This window comes from Xenopus tropicalis, chromosome 9 (genome assembly GCF_000004195.4).
Source record: "Xenopus tropicalis strain Nigerian chromosome 9, UCB_Xtro_10.0, whole genome shotgun sequence".
Lineage (NCBI taxonomy): Eukaryota > Metazoa > Chordata > Amphibia > Anura > Pipidae > Xenopus > Xenopus tropicalis.
Window position 1 is genome coordinate 81,763,804 of NC_030685.2, and position 23,300 is coordinate 81,787,103.

At 43.2% G+C, this 23,300-nt stretch overlaps 1 protein-coding gene across 2 annotated transcripts in view; it reads right to left on the reverse strand.

Moving 5' to 3' along the window:
- thsd7b (thrombospondin type 1 domain containing 7B) overlaps positions 1 to 23,300 on the reverse strand; it is a 267,106-nt gene that overhangs the window by 221,281 nt on the left and 22,525 nt on the right. For both annotated transcript variants that reach the window (XM_004912730.3, XM_002933951.4), the window contains exon 2: positions 1,770 to 1,990. The gene's annotated coding sequence lies outside the window, so the exon portion shown is untranslated. The remainder of the gene's footprint in view (positions 1 to 1,769; positions 1,991 to 23,300) is intronic.

The window sequence follows — 23,300 nt, forward strand, 5'->3', positions numbered from 1 at the left end:
GAGAGCAGAGCAGGCAGTAACCCTTCCAACACTTTCCCCTGTCTCTGCCCCTATATATTAGGCACCTATCAGCAGGCAGTTACCAACAGCCTTTGTTCTTATTGCCTTATTTACATTCCCCTTTATATGTTTTTTTCCCCTACTTAGTACTTTACTTTCTGTTTAAAAAGTGGCTGCTCAGTCAGGAAGATGTTATGAGGCAGAAAGGGCAAATTCAGAGTATTCTTGTTATCGTCCCATTTCCCTGTGCCGTGCCGTGCAGATCAAGTAGCATCGCTTCCGTTGGAAGAAACAGTCCCAATGTTTAATTACTCTGAGCAGTAAATAAATTATGCATTTAATCATCCCGCCTGTCCCATCTGTGCACTCCTGAATGAAAATTACAGTAATAACATGGGTGGGTGTTTTTAATCAGTTGTTTCTAATCTTTCTTATATTATAACCTCCTTTTTTATTGTTTATCGGGTCCATTCTGGCACAATATACTCCATTTGCACGCAATGTATTGACATTTATAGATATCAACAGAAGTCATGCTTTTCCTCACCAGCATTTATTAGCAGAAATGATTTTACAGGTATGGGACCCGTTATCCAGAATGCTTCGGACTTGGGGGTTTTCCGGATAAGGGGTCTTTCCATAATTCGGATCTCCTACCTTAAGTCTGCTAATACAATTATTTAAACAGTTTAATTAAACCCAAAAGGATTAATTTGGCTCCAATAAGGATTAATGATATCTTAGTTGGGATCAAGTACAGGTACTGTTTTATTATTACAGAGAAAAGGGAATCATTTAACCATTAAATAAACCCAATAGGGCTGTTCTGCCCCAATAAGGGGTAATTATATCTTAGTTGGGATCAAGTACAGGTACTGTTTTATTATTACAGAGAAAAAGGAAATCATTTAACCATTAAATAAACCCAATAGGGCTGTTCTGCCCCCAATAAGGGGTAATTATATCTTAGTTGGGATCAAGTACAGGTACTGTTTTATTATTACAGAGAAAAGGGAATCATTTAACCATTAAATAAACCCAATAGGGCTGTTCTGCCCCAATAAGGGGTAATTATATCTTAGTTGGGATCAAGTACAGGTACTGTTTTATTATTACAGAGAAAAGGGAATCATTTAACCATTAGATAAACCCAATAGGGCTGTTCTGTCCCAATAAGGGGTAATTATATCTCAGTTGAGATCAAGTACAAAGTTCTTATTATTTAGGATCCAGAGTGCAGCCTAATGGGTCAGGGTAAGTAGGTTATCAAGGAGCAAAGATTAAGGCAAATCACTGAGCAGGTTGGGTAAGACATGGGAGGGCTGGGGTGGAATCTTGGATGATTACAATTGTATTGGTCAATGTACTGTACTTACATTGAATACATACAATACCAGCCCCAGTTTAAGCTGGTGTTCTACCATCAAGGTTAATGAAATACTGGTCAGTTGGCAACCCTGCCCAAGAACAGTAGCTAAGGTGATGCCAGCATGAAAAGTTGAGGCACAGACCACATACAATAATTGATAAAAGACCAAGTTCATCAACATTGATGCCCATGCATTGATTTAACAGCAAATCAATCTGGGCCATGGATAGATAGTGACTGGTTTGCGCTATTACGGTTGGCTTGCAGAGCACTTACGTTGATCTTTGTTTTGGTTCTTCCTTCGCCTTGAATAGATAATGCAAGACAGTCCTATAAAATGGATTTTTCATACATATCTTTTTAGACATGACCATGCTGGTTAATGTATGGATGGGCTTACCTGCAGTATTGTGTGTGTCAGAGACTCATTGCCTTTAGAATGTATCCTCCTGGATCAGCATTTGATTGGGCGACTGAATGCCTACTAACAATGCACACAAATCACAGGCATCTTCAGGGTGCAGATACCCCAAAACTCTGGTCCAGCACATCCTTGTGCCTTACTGAAGAGTTCATGGGATTTGCTTATGGCGGAAATGCAGTACTTCAATGGGTAATCACCTAAAATAGAGTAAAATAGTATATATAAGAATGAAGAAAGTGCCCCACTACATGCAATGTTGTAATATGTCTTGTAAGAAGAGAAAATCAATTAAACACTCTTAAAAAGGATTCTGTCATGATATATATGGGGTACTTTTTATTTCTAAATTACACTGTTACATAGCAAATAATTCACTCTACCATGTAACTGGAGGAGTCCTAAGCGGACTTGGATTTCTTACTATTGAGTGCTATTTTGATACCTACATGTGAGCATCAAAGTTAGTATGATGGGCCCTGAGATTGCCTTGTTCATGACCAAATAACCATTTCTACTGTTCTTTAGCTTCTTTGAAGGGTTATCTGTTGGCATTTCCATCTGGTTCTCAATAGATAAGGGCACCAACAACACTGCCCTGTGCCAGCAGGATTGTGCCACGTCCGAGACCCCAAAAGAAACCAAAAAGCCCCCAGGTTGTAGGGATTTATAGAGCCTTCCATTGGTAAGATCATTACACAATTATCCATGTAGCAGCCAATAGACATTAAGCCAAAATACTGTATTTCTGAATAAACAACCTCAGCCGCTCAAACAGAAAAAGTAAAATCCACAAAGAGCCTGATGATTATCGACTCGGGAGATTGTGCAGACTGCAGTGACAACACAAAGCACGAGACTTGCACCGTCAGCAGTGCAAACGGAACCTAATTGAGATGTTGCGAAGACGTGGATGAGAGGCTATGAAATAATGTTTGCTTAAATAGCAATTATAGCGCCCAATGTGCCAGGCGTCGTCACCCAGGAAGGATCTGTGCTGCGTTCAGATAAAAAGCTCCCCTCTACGTGCTACTTACAGCGGATTGCTCTATGCACTTGATTTTCAATTAAAATCACCTCTAGAATATTAAATACAAAGATAAATGTGACTTTTTCTTTAGTCTACAGAACCTTGGAGGGTTTTTGGACTTCTGACAAAATGGGTGACAATGGGACAGTAGGAAAGGGTCCCTTTGTCACCATGAGTTTAGATCAGGATCTAAGCAAGGGTAAAGGTCCCCATACACTGGCGATGTCGCCAAGCGAGTGGATCTTCTCCCGATATCCCCACCTACGGGTGGGCGATATCGGGAGAATCTAGGATAATTCGATTTCAGGCCAGATATCGGTCGGGCAGGCCCGTCGGTAGTCCTCATACACGGGCCGATTAGCTGCCGAATCAATCTAAGGGAGCGATATCGGCAGCTAGAAACGGCTCGTGTATGAGGACTACCGACGGGCTGGATGGGAGTTGAGAAGAAAGGGGTCATTGTCTGCTAGGGATTATGGGGGGGCAGACTTGTTCCTAGCAGAGGGAATTCTGGGAAGGAACCTTAAGATCGGTCCTAAAATTTCCATTTACATGGAATTCCCAAAAGACTGAGTGTCACCCTTCTGCTTGGCAAATGAATCAGGACGTTTCCACTCAACCAAAATGCTTTTCAATTGGATCAACTTCCCTAGCTGTATATACTGTAAGCTGACTGGAAAACTCTGTATTGAACTAATGAGCCCCAATAAGGGTAAAACTGTTCTGCATTTGTATCTGATCAGCATACTGTCCTGGCTGTGCTTTGAAACCCAGTGGGTGAGGCTCAGTCTTTAGGGTATTCCATGTATATTGACATTCTGCTTTCAATGGGAATAGATTAGTCACTAGTGCAAGCTAGAATGCTATATTTATTCTGCAGAAAGCTTTACCATACCTGAGTAATCAGCCTTAGAAGCTCCCTCCGTTTGTTTAAGATAGCAGCTGCCATTTTAGCTTGGTCTCAGTAGCTTCCTGCTGCAGATCTAGCTGCTGGCAGCTCAGATTACACAGCAGAGGGAGGGGGAGCAAATTCAGATGGGAGGGGGAGCAGAAATAGGAAGGGGGTGAGGGAAAGAGGAGAGTTGTGCCCGTGCCGAGAAGGATTTTTCTGAGAGCAGGAAGTCTGACACAGAAGAACACAAAAGGAGACAAGAAATCCTGTGTTTCTTTTGATAGAGGACTCAGTGCAGCGTTTCTGTGAGTGCTTATGGCTGTATTTACATAGACCTTTCGGATAAAGCTTACTTAGTTAGTACCTCTAGTCCTCCTTTAAATCAATTGTAGGTCTTGTTCGAGAGGACAAGTCTCATAAGCATTACATTGTGACCCTGGACAACTCCCCACATACTTAATGTACCTTGGTACAATTAACCAGATAAGCATGAATGGTCCACAGTGTCACCCACTGACTCAGGGGGAACCCTGGATCTGCTGCTACTGCCACCATGGCCTTCCATGCCCCCAGGGTTCCCATCTGGCGCCCCACACCCTAAAACCTCTGTGTTACCCAATGGTCCAATCACTTTTCTAGCTTGTTCTTTATTTATCTCAGCCAGTTGTTATTCCCTCCATGATTAAGGCTGATATTATTGCCATTGTGACTATTTTCATTTCAAACCAGGGACAGTCAGTATCCTTTCTATATAAAAAGGAAGGCAAGGTGCTCATAAAACTAAGGGAAGAACGCCAAATGAATTATATTTATAAATAAGCCCAGTAATACCTGTAACTGTATCAGAAGCCACTGTTTTTATTAGTGTCTTCGTATCACTGCCTCCCATGAGCTGTATGTCTGTGTTTCTTGGTATTTATTCCGTTTCAGCCCCCCCCATCACCCCCCAAGTACATTACCATCATCCCTTCCCTGTTGCCCTTGCCCACCTGTGCTGCCGCCATTGCTGCCCTTATTTCCTTCCTTTTATGCCATTGTTCTTATGTTACTTCTCTTGATAAATTTTATTTTTGCTAATTGGCCTATGCTGCATATTCCCACAGTGTCTTTACCATCTTCTTAGTAAATCCAAGACTCTTTCATACTTATTTACACACATTACCTGTGACTATTATTCTATGATACCAATGACCCCCGCCCTATTGCTGTGAGAGTCTGTTGCCCTCTGCCCCCTGCTGGCAAGTTGCAGACTTTACCCGGTTTCACCACTGACAGGCAGTTTTTCTTGCCATATGTTTGGATGACCCGTTGATTTTACCACATGTGCTTTTTTTTTTTTAACGTCCTCACCTTTGAAGGTTTTTACTACAAATTTTACACACAGGATATACCTGTATTTACAAATGGGGGAGATTATGGGAGGTCATTAACTTAGTTCAGCACAGGGTGCAAAGTGCACAAATAGGGCACAATCTGCCAATTTTTTTTTGGTACTTTGCAGCCTGCCGTAGGTCTCTGCATTTCAAAATGTAGTATGGAAACCTGTGTTCCCTCCAAAACTGCACTGAGCAACACTGTCTTCATGAAGAGTGGGAGGGACAAGTGCTTAAGCAGCCCCCCAACTGCCCCCTAACGTGCATGTCCTGCATTTGGATTATTACCATTTTATACACTGTCCATTCACTTATCTGGGTACTCTTGCCTATCCAGGTTTATCCAGAGAAGTGTATGGATCATTTATTATGTCCCTGGATGCAAGTACAGTAGCACTAAGGGGTGCAAAATGGTGCCCTTAATACTCATTTAATAGCACTTGCACCGGGCCACAGCGGAGCCCTGTACTTATTGGCTTCCATTAGTGATGGGCGAAAAAATTCAGCTTTTTTTCAGATTTTTTTGTGAAAAGGGCGGCAAAATCCACCGCAGAAAAATTGGCCACACATCCAAGAATTGTGGTGAGTATCAAAATAATTGTCACGCTCGTCAAATGTATTGTCTCTCGTGCCAAAAAGAATTGTCTCTCATTAAAAGAATTGTTGCTCATTAAACGTATTGACATTTTCCCTGTTTCGCGATTTTTTTTGCCATTTTGCGAATCTTTTGAAAGATTCACCAATCTTTCAGCAAAGCGAAATGGGACAGATTCAATCATCTGGAAAAGCCTTTCTCGCAGAATTTACCATCATCATTCTACAGGGGGCTACTGCCCATAATAGTGTAATGTCATTGGTGGATTGTGAAGGCAATAAGTGAGGTTCCCCCAATGAGAATCCTGTTCTCCCTATATACACCTGGATTCCATTGCATCTGCAGATAGGGTTTCTACCTATTCGTCTTTGAAAAACTGGCCTTGGGGTTGGGCAGGCAGTGATGTCACTTGGAGGTGGGTGATGACATCATGGGGTGGGGAAATGGGCGGGCTTGGCAGGGGAATAGGTGTATGGGGCAGGGAAATGGGAAGGTGGGGTAGGATAATGGGCGGGGCAGAAGCGGTCTCTATTTAAAAGGTGCTGATTAGCCACCAGGGTCGGATTGGGGGGTGCAGGGTCTACCGGTCTCCCGCCCCAGGGGCCCCGCACCCCCCAAGGTGCCTACTCTGGCCGTGTCCTACGCAGGGGCCCCCACCACCACGCAACCCTTCCCCCCCCTTCCTACAGGGGCCCCTGTCTGATGTCCTCCCCTGAATGTGCGTATTTGAAACGCATCAGGGGAGGACATTGGAGGCCAGAGGAAGCGGCAGTAGGGTCGGGTCTGGGCCACTGTGACCCATCGGGTATTTTCCCGGTGGCCCAGTCTGAGAGTCAGGGAAGGGCGGCAGTTACAGGTATATTGCCAGTAAATTTGTAAAACTGTCACCAGCTTTAGTTGGTGATTTGCTGCCTAGGCCGGTAATATACCGGGTGGGGTGACCCTATCTGCAGATACACAGTATAACACCCTTCTTTCTACCACTGAGCACAATGTCCACCTTAGTGGGGGGGGAAGAGTTGTTGGTTTATGTCCACTTTAGTCTGAAAATGCTGCTAAAAAAGTATGTGTTTATGATAAATTAGAATAAATAAGGTCAAACCCTCATTGTCAATGTGCTAAATAAATGACTATGTGGGAATTTCACACTGACGAGCTCTGAGAAGCGAGTGGGGAGGGACAGGAGATGAGAGAGCACAGAGCGAGGCGGGATGTAGGGAAAGAGACCGCCGGGGCTAAAAGTGACCTTGAAGCAGTCACAGCGCGTAAAGAGTGAGAAGAGAGGGGGAGAATGTTCATGAGTCAACAGTATCCCTAATTAGTCATAATTAGCCCTGATGAACAAAATTAAATTAAAAACGAAAGGGAAAAAAAACACCATTCCTTAAGGAGCGGAATTATTGAATTTGTAGCTCTGCATAATAAAGGCTTGTTCCTCAGTTACCCTGGGACTCCTGCCCTGTAACCGACTGTAACAGACTCGCACAGCCGGCAGCACCTCTCAATGTCAAGGTGGAGTTTATCATAATCTGCCCCCCCCCCCCGGGGGCTCATTTACTGTATCAGCGCTTTTCCTCTATGGCACCACATATTCCAGCTTGTCCATACTCTTTAACCTGCACCTTGAAACTGCATTGTTTTTGTTAAAAGGTAATTAAATTAGTAGCCTGTACAGAGAGATACCATAAAATTATGGCAGCTTAGGGATTCCCCTGTACTAAGCACAATTCAGCAGGAACAGCCCCCTAAGTTTGCCGATAGCCTGTACTGTACAGAGAAATACCATAAAACTATGGCACATAGGGATTCCCCTGTACTAAGCACAATTCAGCAGGAACAGCCCCCTAAGTTTGCTCATAGCCTGTGCAGAAAGATACCATCAAACTATGGCACATAGGGATTCCCATGTACTAAGCACAATTCAGCAGGAACAGCCCCCTAAGTTTGCTCATAGCCTGTACAGAGAGATACCATAAAACTATGGCACATAGGGATTGCCCTGTACTAAGCACAATTCAGCAGGAACAGCCCCCTAAGTTTGCTCAAAGCCTGTACAGAGAGATACCATAAAACTATGGCACATAGGGATTCCCCTGTACTAAGCACAATTCAGCAGGAACAGCCCCCTAAGTTTGCTCAAAGCCTGTACAGAGGTATCTCTGAGCAGGAATATGATTCCCATGCCCCCTGTACTATATAGAATATTTCCATGGATGTACAAGTTTCCTCCCATCCCAGCCCAACAACACTGCCGTAACCCGCTGTCAGGCACATTACCGTTCAATTAGCTCCCGCAGCCCTTCTGCCGCAGAGTAATCATCTGGGCAGCCACCTGGCAGTAACTCAATGAGAGAAGTACAGGAACAATATAATAAAAAGGCATTTGTTTGTCTTTCCTCTCGTGGTGAAGAGCCGAGCTCGGCAAATGAGCACTTTCACTGGGCTCAGTCAATTTGCTTAGCGGGATTGCTGGACTTTTTAACCTTCTGTTTGACATGGCAATCCCATCCATTATGGCATAAAGGGAAGGAGAGAGAGTTAAACAACATCAGTGCAAGTAAAGGCAGCGGCATGAAGGAATGTGTTATTCTGAAATGCCTACAGATTATTATTATTGTTATTATTATTATTATTATTATTATTATATTAACATTTATTTATAAAGCGCCAACATACCCCGCATCGCTGTACAATAAGTGGGTTTCATACATTGGACATACAGAGTAACATATAAAGCAATCAATAACCGATACAAGAGGGGAAGAGGGCCCTGCCCAAAAGAGCTTACAATCTACAAGGAGAAAGGGTTGAGACACAAGGTGTGGGAATTAAATCTACTTGGTCACAAATCAGTGTTTTTTTGCATTACCCAGAACTCCTGGACTGAATATCTGTTCCTTTTTCTCAGGGGGTTCCATGGTCAGGAAGAACCCCAAAATAATGATTTCAAAGGACCAGAAAAAGCAAAATAGAAAGAGCTCCCTCTAGTGGACAAAGGTCTTTTTCAACTCTCTTTTTACTGCCTATAGCTGTCACTTTTAAGCTCCACCCCTGAGGGTCTCTCAACTCTCATTATTCTGCCTATAACTGTCCCTTCTAAGCTCCACCCCGAGGGTCTCTCTCAACTCTCATTATTCTGCCTATAACTGTCCCTTCTAAGCTCCACTCGAGGGTCTCTCTCAACTCTCATTATTCTGCCTATAACTGTCCCTTCTAAGCTCCACCCCGAGGGTCTCTCTCAACTCTCATTATTCTGCCTATAACTGTCCCTTCTAAGCTCCACCCCGAGGGTCTCTCTCAACTCTCATTATTCTGCCTATAACTGTCCCTTCTAAGCTCCACCCCGAGGGTCTCTCTCAACTCTCATTATTATGCCTATAACGGTCACTTCTAAGCTCCACCCCGAGGGTCTCTCTCAACTCTCATTATTCTGCCTATAACTGTCACTTCTAAGCTCCACCCCAAGGGTCTCTCTCAACTCTCATTATTCTGCCTATAACTGTCACTTCTAAGCTCCACTCGAGGGTCTCTCTCAACTCTCATTATTCTGCCTATAACTGTCACTTCTAAGCTCCACCCCGTGGGTCTCTCTCAACTCTCATTATTCTGCCTATAACTGTCCCTTCTAAGCTCCACTCGAGGGTCTCTCTCAACTCTCATTATTCTGCCTATAACTGTCCCTTCTAAGCTCCACCCCGAGGGTATCTCTCAACTCTCATTATTCTGCCTATAACTGTCACTTCTAAGCTCCACCCCTGAGGGTCTTTTTCAACTCTCTTTATTCTGCCTATAGCTGTCAATTCTAAGCTCCACCCCTGAGGGTCTTTTTCAACTCTCTTTATTCTGCCTATAACAGTCACTTCTAAGTTCCACCCCTGAGGGGCTTCTCAGCTGCCAAAGTGAAATAATTTCTTTTAAAAAAAAAAAAAAAATTACCATTTTTCTAGGTTATGAGCCCCACCCTACATGCATTGCCCTTGGTGCCCCTCCAACATGTGCCAAAAGGTAAGCAACATCTCAGTATATGTCACAGAACATTAAGAAAAGGAGTATAATAATGCAATAAATAAATGAATCCTGTTATTTGCACTAAATTTCACTTTCTCTTTCTCTATATCTTACTCATAGAGATCCCTCTACTGATTTATAACCCATTAAATGTATCACAGGCAGATACAAAGCAAATCACAGGGTTAAAATAAAATCTTCTTTTAAAAATTCCTCCCTTTCGTTTTCAAATTCTTTCAGTGCCTGTGAAAGCCGTTATTTTTTCCCCCTTGCCGGTATTCTCATCACTTTGCTGCTGTTGTCAGTACTTGCTGCTTTTTCTATGGAACATTTGTCAACTCAATCTGTTACAGTATCTTTCAGCAGAATCACTGTATTTTTCCCTATAGAAATCCACCTAGAATATCTCTGTAGACTGCTGTGTAGCTCATTATTCCTTCACACACCAATTTCACTGTCTTCTAAGCATTACCCCAGCTAGATAGATTGAGAGATAAAGAAAGAAAGAAAGAAAGAAAGAAAGTAGATAGACAGACAGATAGATAATTGTATATTTTCTCTATAGAATGGTTGTTTTCTTTATTACAATGATTGTTCTCGAGTTATATCAGTCCCTGCCCCAATAGAGCTTTTTAAGCATTACACCAGATAGTTAGACAGATAGATAGAGAGATAGAGAGATAGAGAGATATAGATAGATAGACAGACAGACAGACAGACAGACAGAGAGAAAGAAAGAAAGAAAGAAAGAAAGACAGATAGACAGATAATTGTATATTTTCTCTATAGAGGGGTTGTTTTCTTAATTACAATGATTGTTCTTGAGTTCTATCAGAGCTTTAAATCTAAGTTCTAGATCACTTCAATATATCACAGCCATTTAACCTGCGTGTTTGGTAGGCAAGCCATGCAGAGATAAGGAGAACATACAAGTTCTTTCCAATAGATCCATGATGCCCATGTTAATCTTTATTTGTATATTGTTAAAAGACAAAAGCCAGAATCGGAAGTCCGTTTGCTGCTCAAGGGAACTCTTTACTTTGACTGAGCTCAGTAAGAACCATAAGAACTCATTTAGGAAGGATCAATTTACAGTTCTACCTTCAGGCAGAGAAAAGACCAAAGAGTAACCCTCACCTTGTTGCATTATGGAAATAAGAAACATAAAAACAAAAAGCAATAGATGCTGACAGTTTGAGGCAACTGCGCAAAAATGCAAAACACAGCTGTATCTAGGAGGGCAGAAGGTAACACAGCTCTCTAGTTTGAGACATATATGTGGCTATTACACTTTTTTGTGACAAAAGTTGCTCTGCTGCAAAGTTGTCTGCTATTAAGCACCCTGAAAGGCATATGTACAGAAGGGTTGCAAATAATCAGCACCTTAAACAGCAGATGTTTAGCCCCTGGATGGCAGAAAATCAGCACCTTGGACAGCACATAATCAGCACCAAATAATCAGCACCCTGGACAGCACATAAACAGATTCAAATAATCAGCACCTTGGACAGCACCAAATAATCAGCACCTTGAACAGCACCAAATAATCAGCACCTTGAACAGCACCAAATAATCAGCACCAAATAATCAGCACCTTGAACAGCACCAAATAATCAGCACCTTGAACAGCACCAAATAATCAGCACCTTGAACAGCACCATATAATCAGCACCTTGGGCAGCAAATAATCAGCACCAAATAATCAGCACCAAATAATCAGCACCTTGAACAGCACCATATAATCAGCACCTTGGGCAGCAAATAATCAGCACCAAATAATCAGCACCTTGAACAGCACCAAATAATCATCACCTTGAACAGCACCATATAATCAGCACCTTGGGCAGCAAATAATCAGCACCAAATAATCAGCACCTTGAACAGCACCAAATAATCAGCACCTTGGACAGCACATAATCAGCACCAAATAATCAGCACCTTGAACAGCACATAAACAGCACCTTGGACAGCACCTTTGACAGCAAAAATCAAGACCAAATAATCAGGACCTTGGACAGCAAATAATCAGCACCTAATATATAATCAGCACTTTTTTCTTGGTGACTTTTTGGTCTTGGCTACTTTTTTGTCTTGGCGGCTTTTTTGTCTCTGCAAATCTTTTTGGCTTATCACTATTAACGATTCATTCCAGCATAAAAAATAACTGTCCAATTCAGACTGCCGCTCAAAAACTTTGGGCACTACATAGAAGAGAATGGCTTGAAGCAGAGGAATGCATTCTGATGAATTGCCAGGGGTTTCAGGTTTTATAGATATGTCAATTTGTGAAAACCTTTCCTCACTGTCGTGAAAATCTTCCTTCCGCTGAGAAAAGATTGTTAAATGGAGAAAACATAGAACTTCAAATCTGCTAAATCAGCCCCATAGTTATCTGCCCTGGTACTTTGGCTATTGTCAAGTCCTAAATGTTGGTTGTGTAATCACAGGCATTATATTTATGCCCACGCTACAAAGATGTGTTGTTGTGTTCATACACTCGCCCCACACTTGATGGTACTTTAGAGACATAAACCCAGAAAGCTACATTTTACAATGACTAACAAGGCATTATTTGAAAATAAAACCACAAAGTCCTTTCTTTCTCTTTATAAAGTATTTCAGCTTCAATCTCCCGTGTCCTTGTGTGTAGAGTTTTTAGAGTATTCAAGTTTAGATAAATACAGGACAGGGTCGTCAGTAGCCAAGGATGCTATAGAATGTGGAGCAGCAAGGCAGCTACAAGATGGCCAAACCCAAAGTATGAGGCTTTGTATTGAGTGTGGCAGATAGGTATCTATGTATGCACTTGTTCCTAAGCAGTCCTAGAATGCTCTCTCCAAGATGTCTAGTGAAATCTTATTGCAAAAATCAGATAGCAGAATGCTTGGGAGGGTTGCCAGTCTTTACCTTAGCAGCACAACTAAATGGCTCCCATTAAACCAATTAAAACTGGTTGCTCTTGACTAAGTTGGCAACGTATTAGTCTGCCTATACAATAGTATACGTAATATCTGATCAAGCAGGCTGGAAAATCCCATCTGTACAAGACCACAAGTCCATTAATGTGGTTCCACTTTGCATCCAAACAGCATTTGTTCCTATGCATAGCAAGATTAAGACAAGCATTGTAAGTGTAAACATTGATAGTCCAATCTGACCCATACACGTAACAGACAGAAGGAGTCGTTTACAAAGGTGGGGGATGGGTGCAATGACCAAAAAATGGGTGCCCTGTTTTGTGCACTTAGCACCATGCCCAGCAGGTTCTGTCTCTTTATAGGACATGTAAACCCAACATTTTCCTATTTGTTGGGCACATCTTCCACACCCAAACCACACCATTTGTATTGCATATATCCCCTTCATTCGCCCAACCCCCATCCCTGACCCACCCACCTGTCTCCATGTCCTCCAAGGCTGCCCCACAGTCATGGAGTCCCCTACCCAGGGTCGGACTGGGGGTGCAGGGCCCACCGGGGCTTCCGCCAGCCGCGCCCCCCCAACCCCCCTCCCTCAGGGGCCCCCCTAACCCCCCACAGGGTCCCCACCTGATGTCCTCCCCTGACTGCACATAAATTTAACTCATCAGGGGAGGAGCAGTTGGGTAGGGGGAGCACTGACAAGGGTCGGGTCTGGGCCACCGGGGCCCACCAGGATTTTTCCTGGTGTCCCGGCGGCCCAGTCCGACCCTACCCCTATCTTTTCTGCACTGAATTCAGAGAAGGGTGCAGCAAATTCCTGGGGTGCAAGTGTTTTTTAAAGACACTGAATATGGGTATGAGCAACATATACAGTAATGGGCTCTGTTGAGGCATGCGTTTGCGTTTGATAGAATGCATTAAAAAGCCCCCTCACAGGAATGCATACGAGCCCTAATTCTGATTTAGTAGCAAGCAGATTCAGAATGCTATGCTTAATTGGGTTAAACGTAACGACTCCAAAAGGGCTTTTCAGTTTGTAAACGATTACAAAGAACTGCGATTCCGACATAAAATTGTGATGTTGGCGCTTCCGACCTACCACTGTTTAAGCTGCAATTGCGTGTACTGCGATTTAATTGGCCCAAGTCCTTAGGGAGAAAATAATCAAGCGAGGGGCGCTTAATGGTAGAATTCGAGAGGTAATTGCAAATTGTATTGTGGCCGATAAATATTTTGTTGTTTGGTGCCCGAGGATTATACGCCGTGTGCGACGCAAAAGTATAATGATGATACACGAACTCGCGGGGTGCCAGCCGCTATCTCCATAACTGGGCTCTCCCTGCTCCAATCTATCCAAGATTATAGTTCCACACTTAATTAGTTTCCCGTATCTGATGGTTCGCTACAGCGATTCCTGTGTCGCCCCCCCGTGTAATGTCTCTACATGCAAACTCTGAATGCTAAAGATAATAAACAAGCTTTGCTCCTCTTTATCAATCCAGAAGTATTTTTACTTATCTGTGGAATTCTTTAGGAGCCATTAAAGAAAGTGCAGGGGGCTTAAAATGGACACCAAGTCATTGGTTCAGATATGTGGATGACACCTGGGTCAAAATTAAAGCGAGGTTCCAGCCTTCACCAAACACATAAACTCGGTGGACAAAAACATCATGTTCACAAGGGAAGATGTGACAGACAGCAAACTGGATTTTTTGGACTGTGCTATAGTTATAAAAGAAGGGGGGACCTGGATATTGAAGTATACAGGAAACCCACCCACACAGACCAGTACTTGCCGTTTGATTCCCGCCCCCCTTTGGAACAGAAACTGGGTGTAATTAGGACTCTACATCATTGGGCTGAAACTGTGGCATCCAATGCAGAGGCTAAAGAGAATCTAAAAGGAGCTCTGAAAACTCGTGGGTACCCAGACTGGGCCTTTATCAAAACCAAATCAAAGACCAGCAGAAAGACCAGACCAACAAACAGAAGGGAGGAACACAGCAGGCAAAGCAACATAGTCATAGTCAACACCTAACTGAACAAGTTTAATGGAACTATTGTGATTGGATGTCTGTGTCTGTACCACCATCAAGAGTTTAAATACTGGGGAATTCCCTACCAGTCATTTGAACTGAAGAAGCCACTTGGATGAGTGGTGAAACGTTTTCAAGAAAAACTCAGAAAAGTCCAGTTGTTTTAGACTTAATTCTGCTAGATACTGGACACAATGGAGAGCCCTTATTGGCACAATTCAAAAGTGTCTGTCCAAACGTCTTCTGCACCATTGCCAGTAAAGGTCACATACGCCAGTGCAGAGCGTAATTTCCCACACAGTTTGCCATGTTTTTACCTAGAATGCAGGATTTTTCTCACCCCTATATCAACGGAATGGCGTTGACGCATCAACAGCAATTGTGTGGGACCCAACTCCCCCTTCCAGCCACAATTACTGTGGGTAAAAAGATGGCAAATTGCTTGAGTTCCAATGCAAATTGGACACAACTGTGCCAAAAGTTTTCTTAGTCGGGGTACATTTCCAGCCCTAGGTGCCCAAAAAATGGTTTGAAATGCGGGAACCATGGAAGTACCTCTAGCTTGAAGTTGGTAGTAGCTCTGGGATTGCCCTGAGTTAATATGAAAGGCAACAACTGTGTCTATGTTTGTTCAGCTGCAACTGCAGTTATATAAGCCCCATGGGTGACAATGTGTCCATCCTGCCTCTTCCAATGAACTGTGCCTACTGGCCCTGTGGAACCCTGAAGCTGCTACCACCCTAGATAATTATTATTATTATTATTGATATATTCTGCAGCGCTGTACAATAAGTGGGTTTCATACATTGGACATACAGAGTAACATATAAAGCAATCAGTAACCGATACAAGAGGTGAAGGGAGCCCTGCCCAAAAGAGCTTACAATCTACAAGGAGAAAGGGTTGAGAAACAAGGTGTGGGAATGGGCAAGACCAGAGTTGTGAGAGGTGGGGCACAGGGTATTGCTGTTAGCAGCACATTGAGGTTATGTTACAATAGATTAGGGTAAGCTTCTCTAAATAAATGCATTTTTAGAGATCTCTTGAAGGCAGAGAGATTGGGAGAAAGTCTGACAGATTGTGGGAGTGAATTCCAGAGAAGATCTGGCCAAAGCTGTCCCTCAGAGGTTGTATTAGTAGGTGACCCAGTAGGGTTGCCACCTTATGTAAAAATAAATATCAGCATGTTCATGGGGGGAGCCAATGACATGGGTGGGAGGGTCAATTACATAGAAGGGGTGGGCCATTAATGTGAAGGGGCGGATCTATGGAGTTGACTGCCAGTTTGAGGTCGGGTTCTTGGGGGATAATGTCCATATAGGAAATGGGGTGGATCAGTGGCGAAAGAAGTGGTCATTACAAATTTACATGCAAATACATTGCTGATGAATTTGTAGTACCAGCCCCGGATTTGGATGCTATTTTACCAGTTAGACTGCAGAACATGCAACTTAGTTGCAGCCGCAGTGGAGTCGGAATTATGGGGGAAAAATGCTTCATTATGGGTAAACATAACAATTTGCATCAAAAACTGCACTTGTGTTCGCAAATGACCCCTCTTTGTCTGCCAATAAGGTTTCTGTAGCTCTTGTTCTACCAGGGAAGGTTTTATTGGGACGCTTCTGTCAGTCCTCTCATTCCGGAGAAATAAATAGAAGAAAAACCCTTCCTCTCCAATAAGAGACTTTTACCAGGTGCCGCATATGGAAAGTGATATAAGAAAAAAGCCTTTTTACTGCTAAGTGGTTTATACATTTATCTCCCTTTACTGGATTTAGAGTTTAGTTTAACGGTAAAGGATATTTATGGGTCGCTGGATAGACTCGTATATTCCCTCTCAGCGATATATAAGGGCGCCGAGGTAATAAAACACAGCGCCATGACGGTACGAGGGCAAGATTTCTCTGGACTTGAAAATTGAAAGTCTGAGAGCTCATATTTGTGCCAAATGAATCCACCATATTAAATGAAACCCCAAAATATCCAGCGTTATGTATGAAGATGTAGGAATTCTCTGCGTTTAGGGGCAATGACATGAATACAGGAAAACAAATTGCCCCGTGTAAGACATTTACATGTTTATGAACAAACTACTGTACAATATTATACAGAATATTTATTGCAATGGAATATCCCTTTAATGAATGTCAAGGAGAGCCTAAGGCTCTATTGGTTCTTATAGCACATTTTATTGCTTAATTGGTGCCCCAGTGACAAGAGCCTTAATTAATTCCAGCATGGAGAGTTGATCAGACGAACGTTACCTCTTGTGAAGAACCTTGTGAAGGGATTCAGGGAGAATAATGGCAGACGATTCCCTTTGATGTTGAGGTTTTAACGTGATTAACGAGCAGCCGCGCCCGATCCCTTGGAACGATGATAAAGTGCTTTTCTATTTGGATTTCAAAAGAAACGGATTTTGGGATCACATAGGAAGGTTTCCAAAATGACTCAAATGACCAAATTGCTCCAAATCAAAGCACGCATTGAAAACAAAGTTTGCGTCACCGGGCACAAGTCTGGTGCACCAATAGCAACCCATTGTTGGAACCCTGGAGCTATGGACAGGTTCAAGGTGGTGTGGAGCTATGGCCAGGTTCAAGGTGGTGCGGAGCTATGGCCAGGATCTAGGTGGTGCGGAGCTATGGCCAGGTTCAAGGTGGTGCGGAGCTATGGCCAGGTTCAAGGTGGTTCGGAGCTATGGCCAGGTTCAAGGTGGTGCGGAGCTATGGCCAGGTTCAAGGTGGTGCGGAGCTATGGCCAGGTTCAAGGTGGTGCGGAGCTATGGCCAGGTTCAAGGTGGTGCGGAGCTATGGCCAGGTTCAAGGTGGTGCAGAGCTATGGCCAGGTTCAAGGTGGTGCAGAGCTATGGCCAGATTCAAGGTGGCGCAGAGCTATGGCCAGGATCTAGGTGGTGAGGAGCTATGGGAAGGTTCTAGGTGGTGTGGAGCTATGGCCAGGTTTTAGGTGGTGCGGAGCTATGGCCAGGTTCTAGGTGGTGTGGAGCTATGGCCAGGTTTGAGGTGGTGTGGAGCTATGGCCAGGTTCAAGGTGGTGCGGAGCTATGGCCAGGTTCAAGGTGGTGCGGAGCTATGGCCAGGTTCTAGGTGGTGTGGAGCTATGGCCAGGTTCTAGGTGGTGTGGAGCTATGGCCAGGTTCAAGGTGGTGTGGAGCTATGGCCAGGTTCAAGGTGGTGTGGAGCTATGGCCAGGTTCAAGGTGGTGTGGAGCTATGGCCAGGTTCAAGGTGGTGTGGAGCTATGGCCAGGTTCAGGTTGATGGTAGCACACAGGTTACCCAGCATCAGTAGGAGTAGCTGTGCACCAGAAGAGGCAGGATAGGCACATTGGCAACCATGTGGAAACGCAGGTTTGGACCCAAATACCTTAATGATTTGTGTCAAAATGTGCTCTCCATTGCACTTTAGGGGGTGTTTGTAGAAGACCCCTATGCATTTGTTCTGTCTGATGTGAGATGTTTCAGTTCTGTATTACTTAGTCAGTATTACTTAGAATTCACCAGCAGCTGAAGGGTTACCCACTCAACATTACTACACTTAGAAGCCTCTTAGACAGAGATGAACCAACGACGAGCAACGAGAGCCCAAAGCCTGGACCTTCTGTTCTTCAAAGATCGAGACTTTCGGCTTTTCATTTGTTTGGGCTTCGGCAGCATTACCCGCATTATCCCTGCTCCCAGCGCATGAAATGCACCCAAGGTCACGCGGAAATAATTATTTTTAGCCGCATAAACGATGCCAATTCCGCAAGTTCTAAGCAGCGGGTAGCGCAGGTCACGCAACAAAGGGCTGAGCCCCCACTGAAACCACTAATGAGGGTGCCAGTTTCTGTGAAACCCCCGGGCAGCTTGATGAAGTAGATTGACTTCCACATGAACTTGTGTTCCGGAGCCGAGGAGGCGCAAATCAGATGCTGCAAGTTGCCATCAACGATGGAACGATAATTAGAGATCATTTGCATATCGACTGAGGAACGTCAAACACGTTCACTGGTTTTTTTTATCTATATTTTTTTTATTTTCCACCATATTTTTGATCTTTCATGATTCTGAGCCCTTTAGTGGCTACCTGCGAGCCCAGAAGCCCAGATGGATGGAAGCCGCCACATAGGGTAAGGGGCCTAATGGTTAGAATCTGAGATCACGTTTATTCTACAATTCAAGAAAATTGTGATAAAAAAACCAAATGTACATTTTTTTAAACTTTTTTTTAAAGTTTGGAAAACATTTTAGATCACGTTTTTTTACCTCTAGATTTTAGGTTTACGTTTATCAAACTCGAATTGACTAGGTTTATCTGTAATTCTAAGATTTTTTTGTTAATTGATTTTTCCATGCCAAGAAAAACTGACTTTTTCCCAATTCCAGTACAGGTATGGGATCCCTTATCCGGAAACCCGATATACAGAAAGCTCCGAATTACAGAAAGCCTGTCTCCCACAGACTCCATTTTAATCAAATAATTCATATTTTTAAAATTGATTTCCTTTTTCTCTGTAATAATAAAACAGTACCTGTACTTGATCCCAACTAAGATATAATTACCCCTTATTGGGGCAGAACAGTCCTATTGGGTTTATTTAATGGTTAAATGATTCCCTTTTCTCTGTAATAATAAAACAGTACCTGTACTTGATCCCAACTAAGATATAATTACCCCTTATTGGGGCAGAACAGCCCTATTGGGTTTATTTAATGGTTAAATGATTCCCTTTTCTCTGTAATAATAAAACAGTACCTGTACTTGATCCCAACTAAGATATAATTACCCCTTATTGGGGCAGAACAGTCCTATTGGGTTTATTTAATGGTTAAATGATTCCCTTTTCTCTGTAATAATAAAACAGTACCTGTACTTGATCCCAACTAAGATATAATTACCCCTTATTGGGGGCAGAACATCCCTATTGGGTTTATTTAATGTTTTATTGAGTAGACTTAAGGTATGAAGATCCACATTATGGAAAGACCCTTTATCCAGAATACCCTTAGTCCTGAGCATTCTGGATTCTGGATGGTCCTATACCTGTAAATGATCGGTAAAACAAGTGGATCATATGGGGTGGGTTTTTTTTTTAATTTTTGTAACTTTTTGTAACTCAGTTTAGAAAAAGACTAATTCAAAACTTTATAAATTTGCCTTGCTCACTTGTATCTGTGCACTGCTGCTCTGAGGGCAGAAGGGGCAGATAGTTCCCAAGTCTTTGAGGGTGCAAAATCCTCAGCTGAGTGCAATTCAAAGCTCTAGCTTTATCATTTAACAGAGACGTAAGAGACACAATCTGTCCATAAAACTCCCCCCCCCCCCCTACAGGGTACATAGACCAACCTTAATTACAAATGAAAGAGGATTCTCCAATGAGAATCTTTCAGTAGAATGAAATAATCCCATTGGCTTCTGATTTTGGACCTCTGAGAAGGAAAACTCAAAACACTGGTCCATTTCACATCAGGATTATACTTATGTGGGATTATTTCCCAACCCAAAATCCTGGCATCACCAAAAGTGAAGGGGTGGCCCAGGGGCCCCAGCCCCAGGCCCTCAGCTCAGGGGAGCAGACAAACCATAGACAAAATGACAAAATGGAGGTGTTGGGCACTCAGGAAACCCACAGACAGGTCAGCAATAAAGCTCTGAACCTCACTGAGCAACTCTGTACTTTGGGCAAGGACTAAGGACCCATTTTTGATGGAGCAGTTGGGGGTGGTGGCGTGTCAAGGACCTTTAAGAGATATAGCTTCCCCTTTACCAGCAAATAAATGATACGGTTGGGCTTGCTCCATGCCGTTCCCTCGTGCCTCTGCTATTCTATCAAATTAACTCTGTATTTTGGGCAAGAATTGGGGGGCGATTTGTTGATGGAGCAGTTGGTTGTGGTGGCCTGTTGAAGAACTTTAAGAGGTTTTACTTGTCCTTTACCAGCAAATAAATGATACGGTTGGGCCCGCTCCCTGCCGTTCCCTCGTGCCTCTGCTATTCTTTCAAATTAACTCTGCATTTTGTGCAAGAATTGGGGGGGGGCGATTTGTTGATGGAGCAGTTGGGGGTGGTGGCCTGTCAAGGACCTTTAAGAGGTTTAACTTCCCCTTTACCAGCAAATAAATGATACAGTTGGGCTCGCTCCCTGCCGTTCCCTCGTGCCTCTGCTATTCTTTCACATTAACTCTGCATTTTGGGCAAGAATTGGGGGGGGACGATTTGTTGATGGAGCAGTTGGGGGTGGTGGCCTGTCAAGGACCTTTAAGAGGTTTAACTTCCCCTTTACCAGCAAATAAATGATACAGTTGGGCTCGCTCCCTGCCGTTCCCTCATGCCTCTGCTATTCTATCAAATTAACTCTGTATATTGGGCAAGGATTGGGGGGGTGATTTGTTGATGGAGCAGTTGGGGGTGGTGGCCTGTCAAGGACCTTTAAGAGGTTTTACTTCCCCTTTACCAGCAAATAAATGATACAGTTGGGCTCGCTCCCTGCCGTTCCCTCGTGCCTCTGCTATTCTATCAAATTAACTCTGTATATTGGGCAAGGATTGGGGGGGTGATTTGTTGATGGAGCAGTTGAGGGTGGAGGCCTGTTGAGGACCTTTAGGAGGTTTTACTTCTCCTTTACCAGCAAATAAATGATACGGTTGGGCTCGCTCCATGCCGTTCCCTCGTGCCTCTGCTATTCTATCAAATTAAGCCTAACAGCTAAAGCAGTTCAGCAAGTCTTTTCCTCGCTCAGACGTCTCTCAAAGGATTTTGCCCATAAGAATCCGCAGACTAAAATAAATGTACATTTTCTTTCCCCCATCAAATCTCCCTCTCCCGGCGATTCCTCTGTCTGTCTGATTGTAGAGTCTTCCCTTCTGGGAACATTTCAGCAGTTGAAAACTGCCCTAATTCCTGTCTGTTCATCTGCCCCGCCCCCCACTTGGCTCTTTCCCCTGATTCGCTAATTAGCCCCTAAGTTTGCGGTTAAAAGAAGTTTCTTTTGAGGGAAATTCTGCAGATATTTTATCTTCATAAAAAATGTATTTGTATGGGGGGGGTAAGCTTCACTCATAGACGTGCCTTGTATATAGTTTGTTGGGGACGAGCTCTCTTAACCCTTCCCTAAGGCCAATAACATGTTATTTTTATTACAGGTATAATAGAATGCTCAGAACCAAGGCTATTCCGGATAAGGGGTCTTTCCGTAATTTGGATCGCCATAAGTCTACTAAAAAAATCAATAAAACATTAATTAAACTTAATAGGATGGTTCTGCCCCCAATAAGGGGTAATTATATCTTAGTTGGGATCAAGTACAGGTACTGTTTTATTATTACAGAGAAAAGGGAATCATTTAACCATGAAATAAACCCAATAGGGCTGTTCTGCCCCAATAAGGGGTAATTATATCTTAGTTGGGATCAAGTACAGGTACTGTTTTATTATTACAGAGAAAAGGGAATCATTTAACCATTAAATAAACCCAATAGGGCTGTTCTGCCCCCAATAAGGGGTAATTATATCTTAGTTGGGATCAAGTACAGGTACTGTTTTATTATTACAGAGAAAAGGGAATCATTTAACCATTAAATAAACCCAATAGGGCTGTTCTGCCCCAATAAGGGGTAATTATATCTTAGTTGGGATCAAGTACAGGTACTGTTTTATTATTACAGAGAAAAGGGAATCATTTAACCATTAAATAAACCCAATAGGGCTGTTCTGCCCCCAATAAGGGGTAATTATATCTTAGTTGGGATCAAGTACAGGTACTGTTTTATTATTACAGAGAAAAGGGAATCATTTAACCATTAAATAAACCCAATAGGGCTGTTCTGCCCCCAATAAGGGGTAATTATATCTTAGTTGGGATCAAGTACAGGTACTGTTTTATTATTACAGAGAAAAGGGAATCATTTAACCATTAAATAAGCCCAATAGGACTGTTCTGCCCCAATAAGGGGTAATTATATCTTAGTTGGGATCAAGTACAGGTACTGTTTTATTATTACAGAGAAAAAGCAAATCAGTTTTAAAATTCTGAACCATTTGATTAAAATGGAGTCTAATGGAGACGGGCTTTCCGTAATTCGGAGCTTTATGGATAACGCGTTTCCGCATAACGGATCCCATACCGGTATTATTATTTATATAGCACCATTGAGCAGTGATTTATAGAGTAACACACAGGGCACTTTGGTGCCCAAAAACACCTTTTTTATTGCAGCCTAAGAGAATCACAGCAGATAAACAATTAAATAGTTTTCTCTTTCTGTGAATGCCACAGGGCAGGGAAGGGGAGGGGCAGTGGTGTTACTGGGCGGGGCTATGGCATGGCGATCGGCCTGCCCAGTTTTCATAATTTGGAAAGTTGGGCAGGAGGTTTTGACCTGGACAGCCCATCCGAAAACCGGGCTATCTGGATCAAAACCGGACAGGAGGCAACCCCAGGTTTCCCACAGGCGACAAAGCACCCCTTGTGTCGTTGCCCCAAAACTGACTCTATTACAGGGTAGTTAATAAGGCTCATTTACAACAGTTGCGTAAAAATGGACGAACTTCTACATAGTTGCACTTGACGAAAGTGCGTCACCGTCGCCACCGCTGCCGGTGACATTTGGAATGCAAGGAATAAAGCGAAGTTCCTGGACACTGTAACGAGCCCG